This window comes from Lissotriton vulgaris, chromosome 7 (genome assembly GCF_964263255.1).
Source record: "Lissotriton vulgaris chromosome 7, aLisVul1.2, whole genome shotgun sequence".
Classification (NCBI taxonomy): domain Eukaryota; kingdom Metazoa; phylum Chordata; class Amphibia; order Caudata; family Salamandridae; genus Lissotriton; species Lissotriton vulgaris.
The window spans coordinates 303,091,457-303,110,203 of NC_141695.1; the positions used below are offsets into that span (position 1 = coordinate 303,091,457).

General features: G+C 47.0%; 1 protein-coding gene across 1 annotated transcript in view; it reads left to right on the forward strand.

Moving 5' to 3' along the window:
• GARIN5A (golgi associated RAB2 interactor 5A) overlaps positions 1-18,747 on the forward strand; it is a 239,684-nt gene that overhangs the window by 130,560 nt on the left and 90,377 nt on the right. The gene's annotated exons all lie outside the window — the stretch shown is intronic.

Here is an 18,747-nt window from a genome sequence, read left to right on the forward strand (position 1 = left end):
AACAAATAAGGCTGTCCTCAGACCGAATGGCCAAAGGAAGAGAGTTCCATAACTTGGGCCCTAAATAAGAGAAGGAGCGACCTCCCATTCTGGAGAGCTTGATCCTGGGAACTGAGAAGAGGCATTAGGAAGAATAGCGGAGAGAACGGGAAGGTGAATAGGATTTTACTAGGGTCTGTAAGTAACTAGGTGTCATCTTATGCCTGATCTTGTGCATGTAGGTGAGAGCCTTAAACTTCACCCGATTTTCCACCTTCAACCAGTGTAGATCACGGAGGCGGCTGGATATGTGGTCGGTTTTGCGGCAACCGCTGAGAAGACGCGCTGCAGCATTTTGTACTAGCTGCAGGCATCGGGTGACAGCCTTGGCCACCCCCAGGTAGAGTATGTTGCCATAGTCCGACCGGGAGGTGACCAAGGCACCCACCACCGTCCTCCTTGTGTCATCAGGCAACATCCACAGGATCTTTCTAAGCCAACATATAATGGTGAAAGATATGGCTAATACTTTACTGACTTGACATTGCATTGTCAGGCCCCTGTCAATGGCAACGCCCAAATTACGTACCTGCTCCACTGGTACGGGAAGGGGACGTAGGTTTGCTGGCCAGTGTCTCAAAGTCCACAAGTTAGGCTTCTGTCCTAGGACAAGGACCTCCGTCTTCTCGCCATTCAGCTTGAGAAGATTGTAATTCATCCATTTTGCTATTTCTCCGAGACCAAACTGAAGGCGGGAGGAGGAGGCCTTGTCAGAGTTGGTAAGTCGCCGAAGTTTCATGACCATCCGCCGATGTCAACCCGGCGTCGAGAAGCCCTCCGCCGTCGTCAACCCGGCGACGATCGGCGTCGAGGAGCAGAGGCACTCTGCCGACGTCAGTACGAAGTTCTGCGTCGAGAGCAGGTTCCCCTCCTTCGTCGCTAGTCCAGCAGCAGACGACGTCGAGGAGTGAGAATCCTCTGCCGTTGTAAACCCGGCGACGATCGGCGTCAAGGCCCCCGGCGTCAGCAGCACGACGTTCGGCGTCGAGGATGAACACCCCTCCGCCGTCGTCACAGAGGCTTTCAACGTCGAGGATAGACACTACTCTGCCGTCATCTTGAGTAAGAGGAGTCCTCCGCCGACGTCTTCACACCGACGTTCGGCGTCGAAACACAAACATCCATCTGGTCTGGAGCGGAGTCGCTCGCCGTCGATTCGACGTCGTGTAGAAGAGAGTTTCAGACTGCTTCAAGAAGTGAGGTCCTATCGAGACCAGTCACTTCGGACCGGAGATCGACGTCTAGGGGACGTTCAGGTTTGACATTGAGGGGTTCACACCAGGCATCGAGACCTGCCTCAGTGAGGTCTAGACAAGGATCGGTGGTATTGGTGACGGAGTCTGCATCACGCCATTCGTCTTCTCACTCCTCCAGACAGCCTTCTTCAAGACCAGCCTCTCCAACAGCCAGCAGTCCTGTCCATCAGTCTCCTTCTCGAAGGGAGACTTCCCCTGCTGTGCAATTGTCCCCGAGTTGGCTTCGTCCCTTGCACCACTGGAAGGATTCTGGTGCTACAAGACGGATGCAGGACTATGCCAGTCCTATCCACAGGTCACCTCTTCAGAGACTGGTGCAAGAAGTGGACAGGGCGATTTCCCCTAGGCGTGGAGAACGCGCAGAGGAATCCCGTGGCAGACAGCAGGACAGATCCCGTTCTCCCAGAACTGACAGATCGAGGGAAAGAAGGCACAGTGTCCATCGCAGATGTAGGAGAACACCATCTACTTCTTCTTCTTCTACCCACTCGTCAAGGAGGGATTATTCCCCTACTTTAACAGAGAGTCCTTTTTTTAGGATCTCTCCGGTAGATGACATCAATACCTACCAGGAGGTACTTCAGAGAGGGGCCCAGAAACTCAACATAGAGGTGTCTGTCCCTCAGGTAGCAATGACAGTTATCTTCGAGACTGCACAAAAAAGCGGCGTACCGTCCATTGCTACCCTTGGTTCCATAGATTCTTGACCCTGTGATGGACACTTTCCTGTCTCCAGCTACTGTCAAAGCTGTTCCAGCTCGAATACAGAAGAAGTATAAGCCGGCTTCTTCAGATCCCGTCTTCGTGAAGATGGATCCGCCTGCAGACTCTGTGATAGTTGATGCAGCACGGAAGACGCGTGCTGTTACTGCCTCTTCCTCGGTTCCCCCCTATAAGGAGAGCAGGTCCCAGGACTCTTAGGGACGCAAAGTCTGCAATTCGGCGGCCTCTACCTTGAAGATTTCCAGCGCAGCTGAGTTGTTAAGCCGCTACAATAGGGCATTATGGGATTCTTTGGATCGCTTCAAAGAAAAGATACCAAAGGAAGACCAGAAAGACTTTGCTGAGATAGTCACCAAAGGATCGCTGGTAGCAAATCAGATGATGAGCATGGCAGCGGACGGCGCTACGTTATCAGCACATACCTACGCTCATGGGATCTGCGCCAGAAGATCATCTTGGTTGAGGCTCACAGGCCTCAAGCCTGATGCGCAACAGAGAATCGTAAACCTCCCATTCTCTGGCTCCTCTCTCTTTGGCACCCACACAGACGAGGAGATGAGCAGAATGAAGTCTGAGCTTGACACCCTCAAAGCCGTCGGCTTGGAAAAAAGAATGAGTTAAAGCGTCGCTGGAGGCCCAACAGAGGCAAGGGTTCCCAACAGAGGGTTCAAACCCTTCAGTGGTCCCAGGGCAAGAACCAGGGCAAGTCTCAATATCAGGGCCGTAAGTCCAACAGAGGTCGAGGTGGAAATCAACAACAATCCACCACCACGTCCAGAACAGGAGGGAAGTCATGAGCAGTGGCTTCCTCCGGCGCCGTTGCCCACTCCGGTGGGAGGAAGTGCTTCACAACATCTGGCAGAGTGGTGCAATATCACAAAAGATCGTTGGGTGCTCAATATACTACGCAATGGGTACTCTCTACGTTTCTGTGCGCCTCCAAAGGACATTCCTCCGAAAAGATCTCGTCCTCATCAGCTAAAGTTACTCTGGCAGGAGGTGAAAGTTCTTCTTCAAAAACAGGCTACAGAAGAAGTTCTTCCCTCTCAGCGAGGAAAGGGAGTCTACTGCAGGTACTTTCTTGTGCCCAGAAAAGATCAGGAACACAAATTCAGACCGATCCTGGATCTTCGCCTTCTGAACAGAGTCATCATCAGGGAGAAGTTTCGCATGTTGGCCCTTCATCAAATATGTCCACATCTCCAAGTCGGAGACTGGATGTGTTTGTTGGACCTCCAAGATGCGTACTTCCACATTCCCATTGCTCCACGACATCGCAAATACCTTCGGTTTGTGGTCGGACTCAAGCACTACCAATTCAAAGTCTTGCCCTTCGGGCTCAAGTCTGCCCCATGAGTCTTCACCAAATGTATGGCCGTGGTGGCAGCCGCACTTCACAGAAGAGGTCTGTTCGTCTACCCTTACTTAGACGATTGGCTTCTCAAAGGTCCATCTCCTCAACAAGTAAGGAGCGATTTTCAAGTTTGCCTTCAGCAGTTGCACGACCTGGGCTTCCATGTCAACATGGAGAAGTCCGTCCAGCAGCCCACCCAGACGATCCACTACCTGGGATCAGTTCTGGATACAAGCACAGGAAAAGCGTTTCCTTCGGAGGAGAGACTTTCTTCAATGCAGCAGAAGTGCAGGACTCTGCTCCAGATGAAACATCCAACTATCTGACAGGTGGCAACCCTGCTGGGGTCAATGGCTTCCTGCATATTTCTCATACCCAACGCCCGGCTGAGAATGTGACCGTTGCAGCAAGATCTCGAAGACAAGTGGGATCAAGCAACGGGTCGCTGAGAGGATCGCATCTTGCTCTCCCAAGCAGCGAAATCCTCTATCAAGTGGTGGACTCGGCCTCAAAATCTGTTGGTGAGAGTTCCTTTTCACCAGCCGCTTCCAGTACAATCACTGGTGACGGATGCCTCTCTGCAAGGATGGGGGGCACACATGGGGTCCCTTCAGATGCAGGGATGGTGGTCCAGGAATGAGCCGTCCTATCACATCAACATACTGGAACTGCGAGCTGTCCACCTGGCTCTAAAAGCTTTTCTTCCTGCGATCAAGTCAAGCTCGTTCCTGATCTAAATGGACAACACGTCCACCATGTTTTATTTAAACAAACAGGGAGGTACAAGATCACGCCCTCTCTCTCTGGAGTCTTAGGTGATCTGGCACTGGCTGTTAGCCAGAAACCTCTCGGTGGCGGCAGTGTACCTTCCAGGAGAGCAAAACATCAAAGCGGACGCTCTCAGTCAGCACTTCGAAGATCAGCCAGACTGAGTGCTGCACGACGAGGTGGTGGCAGATCTTTTTCATCGTTGGGGTCGTCCATCAATCGATTTGTTTGCAGACGACAAAAACAAAAAATGCCACGCCTTCGCGTCCAGATTTCACTGTCCAAGGACAAGGGGGAATGCGCTTTTCATGGATTGGTCAGGGACATTTGCCTCGCCTTTCCTCCCCTTCCTCTGATTCCGAAGGTGGTATCGAAGCTCATCAGATCCAACATGGAGATGATTCTGATAGCTCCAGACTGGCCGCGGCAGTGGTGGTACCCGGACATTCTACAGTTGTCAGTACTTCCACACAGGAGACTGGCTTGCAGAGCGGACCTGCTGACCAAGATGGACGGGAAGATTCTCCATCCCAATCTTCCCTCGCTGAACTTGGCAGCATGGCTCCTGAGGTCCTCCAATACGAACAATTGAGGCTGCCGCAAGATTGCATGAACATTTTGAAAGAGGCCAAAAGACCTTCCACAAGAGCTTCATATGCGTTCAAGTGGAAAAGGTTCTTCCTTTGGTGTGTAGAACATCACTTTGATCCTACGAAGGGACAGGAGGATGTCATTCCTCCTTACCTTCTATACCTAGCTAGGTCAGGGTTAAAGTATGCCTCGATTAGAGTTCACTTGGCACCATGACAGCATATAGGAAGTCACCCAACCAGCCTTCTTTTTTCCAGATGCAGGTGGTCAAGGACTTCTTACAGGGGTTGAAAAAAGTATATCCCCCTGTTCGAAAGCCTTCTCCTCCATGGGAGTTGAACCTGGTCCTAGCCAAATTAATGGGCCCGCCTTTTGGAGCCAATTCACAAGGCCTCTTTGCAGCACTTATCTTGGAAGGCCGCTTTTCTGGTAGCAATAACATCAGCGCGCAGAGTAAGTGAAATCCAGGCGCTGTGTGCACTAGAGCCTTACACTGTATTTCACCATAACAGGGTTGTCTTAAGGGCTCATCCTTCTTTTTTGCCTAAGGTTGTGTCTGATTTTCATATTAATCGGTCAATCTCCCTGCCATCCTTCTTTCCAAACCCCACGACCCCTGCGGAGAGGTCGTTACACTCCTTGGACCTCAGAAGGGTTCTTAAATTCTATCTAGAGGGAACCAAGGGAATAAGAAAGACGGATCAGTTATTCCTGAATTATGGTGCCATGAGGACAGGCTTCCCACCTTCTAAAAGATCAATTTCCATGTGGATCGTGTCCTGCATAAAATTGGCTTACCAGCTGGCTAAAAGGTCCTTGTTGTTGTCGCCTAAAGCACACTCCACTAGGGGGAAAGCGGCCACAGTGGCTTTCTTGCATAATGTCCCAATGTCAGAAATATGCAAGGCTGCGACTTGGAGATCGGTTCACACCTTCACCAGGCATTATTGCCTATAATCCGATTCCAGAGCGGATACTCAAGTAGGCCAAGCCTCCTTGAGGAACTTGTTCGGATAGTTATCTGGCTATCCTGGCTTAGCTCTTAACGTCGATTCCACAGCGTTGAAGCAGAAGCTCTGTTGGAGTTAGGCGATTCCTCGCGGAACTTATGTGATGCAGTGCTCGAGACTCATGCAACAGCAGTTCTTCGGAGATGCGGCAACAAAAAGCTGGGGCCTGTGCTGTAAGCCACGGTCGTTGCCTCAAGCGGGGACCACACTCCGGTGCAGGCAGCAGCAATATGTCAAGTTTTGGCGGAGCTGCACCGGCTCCAAACACTTGGAGTCGATGCATGGATTTTCTCTTTTTTATCACCAAAACGCCCTTCCAAAGTCCCAGGAAGTGGATTTGGCAATACTTGGCAGGGTGGGACTCACAACAGCAGAGCCTAGGTGATTGCAGGTGAAGTCTTCCACACAGGAGACTGGCTTGCAGAGCGGACCTGCTGACCAAGATGGACGGGAAGATTCTCCATCCCAGGACTTCATAACAGGAGGCAGGCTCAAATCAAGCCCTTGGAGAACGTTGGAAGCAGGATGTAGAAAGAAAAATCCAGTCCTTTCACTTTCAGAACAGAAGCAGCAGGACACCACAGCAAAGCTAACAGCAAAGTGGCAGTCCCTCCTGACAGCAATTTAGGTATTTTTGGCAGAATGTCCTCTACCCTAAAGTGTTCTCAGTATATGGTGTCACAGGTCCACTACATTATACCCCTTTCAGCCTTTGATGCAGGCAACTTCAAAGAAAAATCTTTTTAGTGCACAATACCCTTTCCATGCCCTGGATCCAGTAACACTACTTGGGGTGGAGACTTCTTTGTGTGAGGACAGACACAGCCCTATTCCAGTGTCAGTGTCAACTCCTCCCACCACTCTAGCTCATGAAGGCCCATCAGTCTGGTGATGGGCCATCAGGATATGCAGGGCACACCTCGGCTCCCTTTGTGTGACTGTCTAGAGTGAATGCACAAACTGCCCACCTGGCATCCTAACCCAGACATATTCAGAGACAGGCAGAGGCACAGAATGGTTAAAGTAAGAAAATGTTCACTTTCTAAAAGTGGCATTTTCAGACCTTCAATTTAAAAACCAACATCACTAAAAGATGTATTTTTAAATTGTGAGTCCAGAGACCCTAATCTCCATTTTTATGTCAGGCCACGGAGGCAAACATTATGCAAATCTCCTTTATTGTCCACTCACAGCAGCAAAAATTGAAGAATATGGAACTACAAGAACATTCAAACATGGAATAAAGCGTACCCACGAGCGAGCAGCCATCTTTCTTCTTTGTTGCTGCTGCTCACAAGATAAGTACTATTTAAGTTCCTTATACTTGTTTCAAATCTTTCTGGTCCCCCTTGTATATTTTATTCTCCCTCACCCCTACTCTTTGGGGAACACTGCCTGATTACTTGACCTTTTGTTTACAAACTGCTTCTTTATTCCTAATCTAGTACTTCTTTTCCCAGGGGATGGTTTTGTACTAATTTAGGCTTTCTCAGAGGGGTTCAGGCTAGATTGGTGTTTTTTCCCTGTGTCAGTACATTCCCCCACTGCCGGCACACCTTTTTTGGGCTAGTTCAGGCTTAAAAGTGGTCCTGCCGTGGGCTGGCTTTCTTTTGAAAGTCAGCTCTGCACTACTGTTACCATAGTAGTAGATGCCTTGTAGTCAGGTGACCGCCTACGCACACTCGCTTACCTGCTTGGCTTTTTCGTTTCCAGGTAAAGTACGTGGCTCCTATTATGGCTGTCGCTTGTCTGTAGTCAAGCCACTGGAACCTCCAGCTTTGTTTTCTCCTTTTGGTGCTGCGGTGCGCTGCAACCATACCGCCCAGTGCTGTTAAAAAATAAATTAAGAAGGAAAAGCCAAAAAGGGTGAGTTACAGTAATTTCATAAGTGTAAATTAGAGGAAAATATCTAGACGCCTGGTTGTGCAGGCTTCATGCATGCCCGCCGCCATATTGGGACATTGGGAAAGCCTAATTAAAATGAATAGGGCAGCCATTTTAATCAGTTGGATGCTGCAAAGTAAATTTTATGACAGTTGTATTACGTTTGCTGTGTGGGATACAGCTGATCCTTGAGCTGCCTATCCTTTTGACTGTTTTAGGAACACAGACTCCCTGCTTATTGCCACTTCACTTATTTTAACTTCCCTGTTCGTTTCACGCCACTGGCATGTCTGTTGACCCCTCAGGGACAGAATGGAAGATACATTAGAGGGGTTAGTCAAGAGGGCCCTCGAGAAGGTATTAGGGTCCCTGGATGAGACCACAAATAGGAAATTGAGGCCGTCTCATAAAGGGGTAGATTTATTGTAGGCGCGGGGCAGCCTGATGATGAGGCTGTTAAGGCCCTAAGGAAGAGGGCTTCAGGGGGAATCCTGCAGTCTTAATCCACTGTGGAGGATTTATCATGCATTTTAGGTGGTGACAAGAATAGTGCACCGGGCGCTATGGATGGGCCAGGAAGAGGCTCAGAAATCCCCATTTCTATTGATAGTGATGAGGCTTTTGAGCACGAGATTGACCTCTCCTGCTCCTTTGAATTCGACACTGAGAACAACGAGGTGGAGGTCAGGAGGATGAGAAAGTCTGAAGAGGCATGTACGGCCTCAGGTTCCAAGATGGGCATTATTCACCTTTTTGGGGAAGATATGTTTGATCCTCTACTTATCAAACAGCCATTATCCCCTAAGTGGGCACCTTCTCAGCATGTTGCTGAGTACCTTTCCTTCTGACTTCGAAGAGAGATTCCGAAGATAAGATCTCGTTTGAGATCAGAATGCCCCTGCCCCACTGTCCCTGACAAAGTCGCATTGTCCAGCATTCTGTCCATCAATTGTTTCTTTTGCATATGTCGCCCTAAGTGGGAAGGGTATGCCCAGACATGGGTCCCGTGCTCTCTACACCACTGGATTCAAGCTAGTCTGGCTGATGAAGGATGATGCCCTAAAACCGGTCCCAGAATGCTTCTTTCCGGTCCAGGGAGGACCTGGCTTGGCAGTTCGGGCTGGACTGTTCCCGCAAGGAACAGGGTCACAACTGATTTCCATATGGCTCGGTCCAAACTGGGGTGGTGTGGTGAGCAAAAGAATGATGGATTAAACCCAGATCCTTGTGATTGGGGGTGAATGTTTGCATTGTCCAGTATTCCGTCCATCAATTGTTTCTTTTGCATATGTCGCCCTAAGTGGGAAGGGTATGCACAGACGTGGGTCCCGTGTTCACTACACCACTGGATTCAAGATAGCCTGGCTGATGAAGAGTGATACCCTGAAACCGGTCCCAGAATGCTTGTTTCCAGTCCAGGGAGGACCTGGCTTGGCAGTTTAGGCGGGACTGTTCCCACAAGGAGCAGGGTGAAGACTGATTTGCATATGGCTGGGTCCAAACTGGGGTGGTGTGGGGAGCAAAAGAATGATGGAGTAAACCAAGATCCTTGTGGCTGGGGGTGAATGTTTTCATTGTCTAGCATTCCGTTGATCAATTGGTTTTTTCACAAGATTTTACCAATCAGGCTTTGGTACCCAACAAAGCATTTATCCCCAGAAGCAGAGATTCTGTTGGAGATCCTTCAGAGGTGGTGCTCTTAAAGGAGGACTCAAGACTGGGGTCACAGGAGATGGGGATCCACTGGACAAAGGGGCAATTCAAGAGGGAACAAAGCCAGAGTCAGGTTATTGTCAGCAATATTTCCATGGTAGAGAAAAAGGACAAGGATTTGAGGCAGGTGATGAACTTGAAGGATCTAAACATGTGGGGTGGTTTACCAGCATGTAATTTAAGGAATGTTCTGTGAAAAGGGGATTGGCTAACATGACTGGATCTCAAGGACGCATACTTGACAGTTCCAATTTTACCTCCCCATCCGAAATTCCGCCAATTAACTTGTAATGGCGAGCGTTTGCAGTTTTGCTGTTTCTCGTTCGGTCTCTCTTCGGCTCCTTGGTGCTTCACCAAAGTCCTTCATCCTGTAGCGGCCTGACTGCAGCAAGTGGGGGGAAGCTGATAACAGACCAGGATGATAGTCTGTTAATGGGTTAGTTAGGAGCGTGGTTTGCTATCATACAGATCAGACCATATGATTACTAGTGCACTGCGATAAACAGGAAAAAGTCATGTCCGGTACTACCTCAGGAAACACATTTTCAAGGCTCTGTTGTGAACACAGTACATGAAAAATTGAAGTTACGAGGAGAAAATATATGGAAGCTTCACATTGAGCTGAAGAAAAATTAGTAGGCAAAAAGATGCGAGTTTAGAAGTATGGGTTGCGAGATGTGGCAACTCATCAACAGGGGTACATTGGACAGACCAAGAGAAGGTGTTGCACATCAACTGCTGAGAATTGTTGGCAGGTTTGTTTGTGATTTGCTGCTTTATTCAGGGTTTGATGAAGTGTTGTGTGATGCTGCGTATGGCCAATGTGAAAGCAGTGAGGTACGTCAACAAAATGGCGGGCCCTAATTTCAATGGGTTTGCAGATTTAGGAAGGTTTTTTTAGGGTACTGCTTGAGCAAGGGAGTTTCAGTTGTGGCGGAACATATTCCTGGATTAAGCAATGGTGTGGCGGACTGATTCTCCCGGAATTTCAAGGATTCCAGCAATAGGAGGTTGGACAGGTACCTGTTCCTGAGTATTCATTTGAGATGGGGGGCCTTCAGTGTGGACCTCTTTGCAGACAGACTGAACACACAGCTGGCGAGATTTTTCAGCTAAAGGCCGGACCCTCAGGCTTGAGGGGTAGATGCCTTCCTTCAGAACTGGAGGGGTGTGGTACCCTACGCTTTCCCTCTGTTTGTCATGCTGCCATGACTGCTCTTGCAAGTGCGCATGCACAGAGAGACAACAGTGTCACAGGCCGTTGGAGGCCAAAGGCCTGGTTTCCAATCATGCTGGAAATTACTGTAGACTTCCCCATCCTAATACCGGCATTTAGGGAAGTAATCCTAGGCCCGGAAGGAGGCTCACGCCCACTTGTAGTCCATAGGCTACTGGTACAGATGGCCCAGAAGATTTCAGGAGACAGTGGCAAATTTCAGGCCTATCACCAGATGCTTTCTGGCTCATATCTGAGTCATGGGCATCTGGGAAAAGGAAAACATATTGACTGACTTGGGAGAAATGGGTTTGTTGGTGTGTTCGACAGAATTACAATCCCGTCTAAACTAATCTAGTGCATGTGGTTAACTATCTATCTGAATTGTTAGCCTCAGGCCCGGAAGGAGGCTCACGCCCACTTGTAGTCCATAGGCTACTGGTACAGATGGCCCAGAAGATTTCAGGAGACAGTGGCAAATTTCAGGCCTATCACCAGATGCTTTCTGGCTCATATCTGAGTCATGGGCATCTGGGAAAAGGAAAACATATTGACTGACTTGGGAGAAATGGGTTTGTTGGTGTGTTCGACAGAATTACAATCCCGTCTAAACTAATCTAGTGCATGTGGTTAACTATCTATCTGAATTGTTAGCCTCAGGTTTGTCCTATAGAACAGTTCATGTTTGCAGATCAGCTATAGCAGCGCGTTATTGTTTGGTGGATGGTGTCTCTGTGGGCCAGAGCTTACTGGCTAGGAAATTATGCAAAAGTATGCGGATTCTGAACTCGCCTACTGCAAAATACACTGCTCTATGGGACATTAGAGATGTCCTTCATTTCCTAGTTAATTAGGAGTGAGAACTCTAGCCTGTCTTTGAAGCATATCTCTCATAAACTTACAGTTTTACTCTGCTTTGTGTCTTTTAGACAGACTTCGGATGTGAGAGCCTTGAATGTCACTAGTAGGCTTATCAACCCGAAGGTTTTTTTTAAAATTAAGAACAAAGACAATGTCAACTTCTGTTTTCTATCCTTGCTATACGCAAACTGAAAGACTTTGCAGAGAGAAATCCTCGAAGGAGTAAGAGAGGAGAACTGAAAGTTTGAGAAAGAGTGCGGCACAACTGTTGATTTCTCATAGATGACCTCATAGGGCTGTTTCTTCCACCAACTTAGCAAGATGGTTGAAGGATGTTATGAGTGAGGCTAGTGTGGATGTCACTACTTTTGGAGCTCACTTCCTTAAGACTGCTTCAGCTTCAAAAGCTTTTATCGTCAGGGGTGGTCTGAGTGGTGGCCTACCGTCCTTACAGCTACAGATTGGTCCAATGAAAATATCTTTAAAAGTGGCTATTGTAGACCAGTCGCAAATGCAAATTTGTTAACAGCACTTTAAACTTGCATAATGTTAGTCTCTGTGCCCTGAAATAAAATTTAGATTTTTCACAGACTAATGGGCAGAATGTCTGGATTTTATTAAAGATACGGAGGCCAACATTATCCCTCTACATTGATACCCTCCATGGTGGAATAAACATTTATTGTCTCAAAATGTTGTTTTCTTTCAGAGTAAGAAGTTGCCTCTATTTTGGAATTCCGCTGATGGAGATTTGTCTGCTGAAGTTTAAGTTCCTGTGGAGTTAACTTGTTCACAGCTCTGGAAGAAGGAAGATGGTTGCGCCTGGGGAAGCTTTATACCTTGATAGAATGTTCTTGAAGTTTTCTATTCTTAAATTGTTGCTGCTGTGAGCGGGCAATAAAGGAGATTTGCATAATCTTAGTCTCTGAGTCTTTAATAAAATCGAGATTTTCTGCCCATCAGGCTGTAAAAAATCACTGCTTTCTATTGGCAGATACACTGTAGGGATGTTACAAGGCAGCTCCGTTGCTCCGTTGCTAACCTATGGGAGAGACAGGCCTTGCTGTGGTGAAAACGAAACTAGCAGTATTTCACTACCAGGTCATGTAAAACACAACAGTAAGTGTCCTACCTTTTAAATGCATTGCACCCTGTCCATAAGACTACCTTGGGCCTCCCTTAGGAGTGCCTTACATGTAATAAAAGGGATGGTTTGGCGTGGCAAGTGGGTGCACTTACCCGGTCGAAATAGCAGTTTAAAATTCCACACAAACACTGCAGTGGCAAGTCGGAGACATGTTTGCAAGTCTACTAGTGGGTGGTACAATGAGTAGCATTTGATTTACAGACCCTGGTCACACACAGTGCCCTATTCTATGGACTCATTAGTTAATCAAATATGTAGTGGTAAAGTGCCTAGAGTCCTAACACCAGCAAAATCAAAATTCAGCACAGGATCTAAAACAGGATGTCAAAGGCCAGAAATACACGGAAAGCCACACCAAAAGATGCCTGGCATAACAGGTGTAATTTCTTCCACAGAGCTCTGTAATATCCGCAAAAAAGCTGTGGAAGATGGTGGCGGTATGTTAAGTTGTTCTTATCATTTCCCCATCCAACTCGAAGGGCTGGTGGCTTGTAAACACTGCTCATTTCAAGGGAATATGCAGGTTAGCCATGCGTTTTCAACTCGCCTTTTAAAGACTTCGACTTCGGGAGACCGTACCATCATTCTTTGTAATGTGCATTCTTTGTTCAGACATTCCTTCGAGATATGGGATTTGATCAACTCATACTCGCCGGAAATTTGTTTTCTGACCGAAACGTGGCTGAACACCACCAATTTCCCGTTGGTAAATATAGCTATCCCTGAGAATGACAAAATTATCCATCTGGACAGGGTGGGTAAATTGGGGAGGGGGTAGCCATTGTCTGTAAGAACCACATTAAAATTGCTTGGGTCAACACACAAATTGACGACAGCATGGAAGTAGGAATCTTTCAAGCCAATTTTTCTCCTTCTGAGAGCTGGACTAGGGCCCTTGTCTATCGATCTCCAGGTCCTGAGGCAGACTTTGTGGACAAACTTGTGGACCTGATAGCCACACATGCTCTTGCTTTGAATAATTTTTTACTCTTGGGCGATTTTAACTTTCATGGAGAACTACTCACATCCCCGGAAGTGAGTAAGCTTCTTACGGACCTGGAACAGCTGGTGCTCTCACAGAGAGTCCTGGGAGCCACGCACAAGGGGGGTTACACCCTGGACCTAGTCTTTACAAATATAGACTTTCTCAGCTTTGACACTCCAGCACCTCTCACCTGGACAGATCACGCGATAATCAAGTTCACGTCGGCCCCTAGCCTGCGGATATCCGTAGGTCAGCCTATGGGAAGGGGGAAATTACTCCAGCCCCAATGGAACAAGCTGTCTTCTCAGATCTTTGAAACAGAATTTCAGGCGCTGCCCCCGTTGGAGGGCCAAGATGTATCAAGGGCCCTGAAGGGATTTGGGGAGGGCCTGGTACATGTTCTGGATACAATCATACCTGCAAATAGACAGGCCAGACCCATACGAAGCTGTCGTTCGGCCCAATGGTACTCGATCGAACTGAAACAGGAAAAATCATCTTGTAAAAAGCTGGAAAGAATTTGGCGACGGAATAAGTCCTCGCAGTTGAAGGCGCTATTTAAATCCGCACAGGCGGTATATCAACACAATTTATAGGCAGCTAGATGTCAGTATATAGTGAGTCAAATTGAAAGGGCAGACAGTTCTTCCAAAGCCCTATTCGACATTGTAAAGGACTTCACCGCTCCGGCCGCATGTAAACTTCCTCCCACTGAATCACAAGAGTTATGTGACTCATTGGCTGACTTTCTTCAACAGAAAATTGAAAGAATATATGCCAATTTTCCAACCACGGAACAGGTTCACCCACTACCTGACTGTAGCTTAGGAAGCCGTATTGCGCAGACAGATTGCTCATTGGAATATGTTTCGCTGATCTCCCTTATGGAGACACAAAGAGCCTTGGAGGCTGCGAAATCAGGGTCCCCGACAGACCCCTGTCCCCCTAAGGTTATGACACTTCTCTCTAACACTCTGGCCCCTCCATTCAAAGGATTTGTAATCTTTCGATCCTGGAAGGTGTGGTTCCAGCATCTTGGAAGGAAGCTTTTGTCCGTCCCATACTTTTGTCCGTCCCATACTTAAGAAGCCCACTGCCAACCCCCAGGACTTAGGTAACTATCACCCAATCTCCCTGCTCCCTCTACTAGGAAAAATGCTGGAGATTTCATAAACCAGCAACTAAACAGGTACCTAGAAACAAACAACATCTTGGAGTCCTCACAATCTGGGTTCCGCGGCTTTTGATACCATCGCCCATGCTAAGCTCACGGAGACGTTGAGCTCCGCAGGCATACAGGGTTTAGCCCTTAAGTGGCTGCAGAGTTTCCTGCTGGACAGACATCAAACGGTTACCATGGGCCCTTATCAGTCCAAAAAAACTCCGTTGACCAAGGGTGTTCCCTAGGGCTCCTGCCTTAGCCCCACTGTCTTTAATATCTATATGGCGCCATTGGCTAGCCCTGGGGTTTGAAACGGTGTCATATGCCGACGACACCCAGCTGGTGTTCAACTGTGGGCCAGATAGGGAAGCCAACAGACTCCGTTTTCGCAGAGGGATGTTGGAGATCTCAATTTGGATGGCCAAAACTGCCTCCAATTGAACCCGAGCAAGACTGAAGTCATGCTGCTGGGAAAGGCCGAGGAGTCCTGGTCTCCGGATTGGTGGCCGACGCAACTTGGGTCTGCTCCTGTGCCATCACAGAGCGTGAACAATCTGGGCATTAAGCTGAACCACACCCTTTCAATGCAAGACCACATTTCCTGGATAGCTGAGGCTTGTTTTTATAGGTTAAGACTGCTACGAAAGATTCTTCCTTTTATTCCCATGATACATCGAAGAACGCTGACCCAGGCAACGATTATTAGCCGGCTGGACTATGGCAATGCCTTGCTAGCCGAGGTTGGAGCAACTTACCTGAAGAAACTGCAGGTTATTCAGAATACAGCCACTAGGCTGGTCCTGAATCAGCCAGCGGGCACCCCATCATTGCCATTGCTGAAAACATTGCACTGGCTTCCAGTCAAACAAAGACCTTTTGTAAAAGTGTTCTGCCTCACTTTTACTGCTCTCCAGGGTCTTGGCCCAGCATATCTTCAAAAGAAATTGATAAAACATATTCCTAACCACCCACTGAGGTCCAGCACACTGCAACTGCTTCACATTCCACGCATCAAACGCAGTAGGTCTGGGGGCAGGGCCTTTTCCTATCTGGCCCCTAAGTACTGGAATGGTCTCCCCGTTACCCTTTGAGGCATTCCCTCCTACTAGGCCTTTAGGAAACATCTGAAAGCGCACCTGTACTAACGCTGCTGTCCTGCTATTTGTCTCCTTCGGTTGTGACTGAGAAAAAGCGCTGAGATGCCCCCCGGTGATTTGTGCGCTATACAAGAGGTTATAACATAACATAACATAACATTACAAATCCATTTGTTGAAGATGTTTTTAAAATATAAATCCATCAGTCAAAGTGATTTTCTTAAAAAGTTGATATGCTTTGGTGGGTGGTGTAAACATTAAACAACCAGCCGCACATGAAATATGCTTAAACAGAGTGACGGTGCTCATTCGACGAGCACACATTGAAAAATCAACCACACTTGAGTTGTGCTTAAACAAGGTAATAGTGCTTGTATGACAAGTGAACAGGAAACAAGTGAAAATAAAACCCAGTGCCATATGAAAGTCCATATTAAACACCATGGACCAATGGTGTCAAAATGTAAACAAGTATTGGGCTTTCCTAAGTCCTCTTACCGTGGAATTTATCTTGTGTGTCCCGCAGCGTTTGCCATTCACCATGTTGGATTCTAAAAGTACACGTTATAATTAAAGATAGGAGCATCGCTACCATCAACCAAGGACTATGCTACAACGAAAAAACTTGCTCCATGTTGGAATCCCAAAATAAGTCTAATTCAAAGCATGAATTTAAACTTGCATTCACCTTGTGACAATAAATTAAGTGCCCCTCTGCAATCATCTTACGAAAAACTGAATGTAGATAAGTGATAACTAAGGGCATGGGTTGAAAAACATGAATGACATATAATAGCCACACATACAATCACAATATGTGGTTCATGGGGTAAGAACGAAAGTGGTGAAAACATCACTGTAGAATAGTCTGATACATGTGTATATACCTATGACAATATTTATAAACAGCAGCTAAACTCCATACGGTCATTTAATCAATTCGGTATTGAAGTGTCCAAACGTTTGTTCCAAGATATCACCCTCCCGAGACATTTCTTGTTACTGTCAATGCCTTCTCGAATTAGAACCACCTCTAACTAAGGTCAAGCTTTATGTGACACCTGTCGTATTGTTGTTGATAAGGAACAATGCAGGAAACCAGGTAGGCTTACTTGATATTTATTTATTATTCTTGTTCCCTGCCCACATGCACATCTTGTCTCGTACCTTGCTCATCCCAGACTGCCTGTCCACTCCCTGACCGGAAGTTGTGTCCAGTTGCCTTCCTGCCCTTCACCCAGTCCCCTACAACACCCATGTGGGACACTAAGAATGTGATATACCTACTAAAATGCCCGGTGAATCTGGCTTAGGTGGGTAAGACTGTACGCAAAGTCAAAATCTGAATAATTGAACACAAAAGCAATACACACACACACAAATTGTGTGCCTTTTATGCCCATGGACAGAGCATCACTCAACTAAGGTACACCAATTCGAGAAGGCATTGACAACAACAAGAATATACTCCGAAGGGGATGTATATTAGATCAAACGATTAGACAGCTTGGACAGCTGGAAAATGGGAATGGGAAAACAGAGAAAACAAGGACTGCGGCCTGCTTCATCACTGCTGGCACCAAGATAGACTGCAGGTTGTAGTGGAACTGCACAAGACAAAGAGACACCTTAGGTAACTTGCAGTTAGAACACTGAGCAGAACTTTCAATAATGAAATAATATACCTTAGCAGTATCTCTGTATAACCAAATCCGGAGGCTTTGGGAGAATACTGGAAATCCATGAAAGCTAAACAAAAAGAGTCCTAAGTATACTGTTAGATATATACATGCACCTCTCTCAGTGTTAAAATTACAACCTTCTAATTCAGTCATTATACATTCTCTCAGGGAAGATACATATAGTTGCTACACAAGCGCTGTAATGAAAACCGCATCATTAACATCCTGTGATTGCCTACACCTAGCAGTGTTTGTGCATACTGACATTTTAATACATTACCGAGTCAAAAAAAATCCCTGTTCTGTCACAGTAACTTCGTCAGAACATACTTTCCCAACGTGCAAACAAATGTGCCAAAAATAGTTCTAAGTTTGTTGCCTAATTTTACACAATTTAGGATATTTCTTGGAGACCCACAATGTCCATAAACCAACCGTTGGAGAGCTGGATACACTAGCAAACAATATACATGGAGTAAGGTCCTGCTGCTGCAATACTATAGAACAGATTGCCTAACAAGGACACAAAAAACCAAGAGGGAAGTTATGCTTAAAGATCAAAGATGGCTGCAGTCTCTCTAGACGTGCAAAGGTCTGCGCCTTCATGGGAAATGAAGTTCACTACACCATGTAGCGCAGCCCCAATGCACATGCAGCTTGAATCCACTCTGTAATAACCGCGAGCTTTTCCTTTGATGGAATGCCCACAGCATAGACAATTTCTGAGTACTGCTACTTTGCATACAAATTCGACATCCTTACACTGGGTTTATGTGCATCTGATTTGTTTATGTACAACATGGTGACTGTACAAAATGGTTTTCTGAAAAGGGCTGTGAGGCTGCGCAGGTGTAAACCTTTTCAGGGTCCCCAGGTAGCAGCTTCTGGTTAATTTTTTTCTGGAGACCCTACTCCTTTTATAACAACATGTCTAGCTTTGATGTCCAGTACACATCCAGCGAAGTTTGACCAGCACTAGTCTGATTGCCCTTATCTTCTGTATAGAAAATCTGGGAAAGAGCCTGCCAGAGAGACTAATTGGCTGTGGCTCGAATAGGAATAAGGGAAAACATTCAATCACAGGTGGGCTTTCCACCAATACTTTCAACTTTTGATAAGTACTTGCCTCCAATAGAGAATACCTTGCAATGCTCATGACTCTAGAGGAATTCTATAGGACATCTGGAGAGAGAACTTGTCAGAACAGGGATGCTGTTGCCCATCTCACCACCGCTGAGATCAACCCTGAGTGACTTGTT